The 2591-nt window shown below is 43.8% G+C and overlaps 1 pseudogene; it reads right to left on the bottom strand.

Annotated features, from left to right (window-relative positions):
* Positions 1-495: 495 nt before the first annotated feature.
* Positions 496-2103, bottom strand: LOC103072669 (importin subunit beta-1 pseudogene; annotated as a pseudogene).
* Positions 2104-2591: the final 488 nt, after the last annotated feature.

Below are 2591 nucleotides of genomic sequence, written 5' to 3'. Positions count from 1 at the left end.
CCCGCCTCGGCGGGCGAGCACACAAGCCTCTCGGGCTGGTGAGTGCCGGTCGGCACCGATCCTCTGTGCGGGAATCTCTCCGCTTTGCCCTCCGCACCCGTGTTGCTGTGCTGTCCTCCGCGGCTCCGAAGCTCCCCGCTCCGCCTCCCGCAATCTCTGCCCGCGAAGGGGCTTCCTAGTGTGTGGAGACCTTTCCTCCTTCACAGCTCCCTCCCACTGGTGCAGGTGCCGTCCCTATTCTATTGTCTCTGTTTTTAATTAATTTTTTCTTTTGACCTACCCAGATACGTGGGGAGTTTCTTGCCTTTGGGAGGTCTGAGGTCTTCTGCCAGCATTCAGTAGGTGTTCTGTAGGAGTTGTTCCACATGTAGATGTATTTCTGGTGTATTTGTGGGGAGGAAGGTGATCTCCGCGTCTAACTCCTCCGCCATCTTTCCACCGCCTCCCTTGATCTGTTCTTTACAAGAGGGAAGGATGGGTGGGACAATATCATCTTCACATCAGGTGGCCAGGAGAATCATCATTTTCATCATCTTTTATTAGTGTCTGTGTGAGAATTGGAACCTCAATTGTAGTGTTTCCTTGGCATAGATCTTGCTGTGTGCTCTGGGACCTTCTTTGTTCTGCTGTCTCTTTAGCTTCAATGGCCAAATCTATTTTGTCATCACAGACATTGGACCAGAACTTTATTCCTTACAGGGCCATTTCATCAAAGTCACTGTGTTACTTCAACTGTGATCCCAAAAAGAGCAGGGCTCATATGTGTCTCCACGTATTGATAATACAAGGGCATTTTCTTCACCAGATTCTGTAATGTAGTCACTAATACCTTATTATCTTGACAACAGGCTGCTTCATAAACTACCTGGAAAAGAAGTTGTCTTTCAGATTCTTTGTCAAAGCTTGCTTTGATGAACTCCAATACTCCAGGAGTGCCTTAGTAGCCACTAACTTCACATTATTATTAGGATCTTCTTTCCTCTTTCCCAGGATTATGGCAGCCAGAATCTCATTGGATGGAACTTGTAGCTGCTCTGTTTGAATATCTTGGCAGATGTAACAAATTGCATCCAATGTCGACTCTTTCATGTGCTCTGTGCTGTTGGAGTTTGTGACATTGTCTACCAGCTGAAGAAGGAATCCTGATCACTGGTTTACTGGATTCTCTATACAAACAATTTCAGCCATCGTTGTGAGGAAGAACTAAGCTAGTAGGTTTCTGTGACTAAAGTCTGCAAAATAATTCTTGGCTTCTCGGTCAAACATTAACCTCAATGGGAAGCCATTCTGCTGCTGTTGTGCCTTGATGTTTGGATCTTCAGAGAAAAAGTGTTCTTGACCAGTAGTCCAGCTGAAACCCTGCCAATCTGGCTGTTTCCTGAATTTTTTGGTACTCTGGACAGTTCCAGAAGGATCTTTGGCAAGTTTCACCACCGCACACTCCAAGAACTTCTACATAGTTTCTAGTTCAAGCAGATGTAGAGACACAGTTATCTCAATGCTTCAATCAGCTCCAAAGTAAAGGTGATGGCAGTTGCTTTTCTTCAGGTGATGCTTGCTTCTCAGGTGACAGCTCTGACTAGAGATAGGGGTTGGGAGTTGCGTGGCACTGGAGGATTTGAAGGGGCTCAGAGTCGCCACAAGTTCGTTCATCTGTTCCTTCTTTATAATGCTCCATCATCTTTTCCTTCCCACTCCCTCCCTCCCATTTCCCTTCTTTGTTGTTAGCAATGGCAGCTGCTCCTCTGGTGGAGGTGGTGGAGAAAACTTAGAGGCAGTTCAGAGCATGACTAGAGCTTGGTTGGCGAGGAGAGAAAGGAGAAAAGGAGGCAGGGAGTGAACAGAAGCCAAAAGGGAGGGAAAACTTTGCTACACTTTAGATTACAGAAACTGGAAGCTAAATCATAAACACCTAAGGTCATTACAATGACTTATACTACTTGTGGGAGAGTGTGCATGTATATCAGTAATCAGTTCACTGTCTTGGCCAAGTGCTCAAATAGGTAATGATATCTTATACCGCCAATGATTTCCTTAAAAGAAGTTACATTATAAAAGAACTTACAACCTGCCATTCATCTGAAGTTTCTTCATCCCAGCCATTGTGAAAGAATTAAACTTTCATTATTGATTAAGTGCTTTGGAATTCAGACTAGTGACAGGAACTTTAAAAAATTGCTGTTTATATGATACTAAAGGACCATACATTAGACTTTTCAGCCAAAATTGCACAAATGTACAACCCCACCATCAGCAGTGTCATCTGCAATATATGGAAATAAAAGGGCTGACTGATTCTTTGCCAAATCTTAGACTCATCCAGTATAGCCCTGCAAGACAGGAGTGGTAACTATATGCATCAAAATGTCATGTTAACATGCACTTCAAATAGAGTTCAAGGTTACAAGGGCAGAAGAACTCTAGGAGCAAGAATAAAACAATTTTAGTTTGCTTTCAAACTGTCAAAATTAATAGCTAGTCATTCTTGTATATCAGTTTGGTACAGTTATATGGGAATGGAAATAATCCAGTGGGTAGGGATAGATGCAATTATAGCTCAAGGGTTTTACCCTCGAAGGGGCAGATGCCTG

The sequence above is a fragment of the Lipotes vexillifer genome, unplaced genomic scaffold (assembly GCF_000442215.2).
Source record: "Lipotes vexillifer unplaced genomic scaffold, Lipotes_vexillifer_v1.1 scaffold82, whole genome shotgun sequence".
Lineage (NCBI taxonomy): Eukaryota > Metazoa > Chordata > Mammalia > Artiodactyla > Lipotidae > Lipotes > Lipotes vexillifer.
Note: the sequence above shows the minus strand (reverse complement) of the source record. Positions and strands in the feature narration are given on the sequence as shown.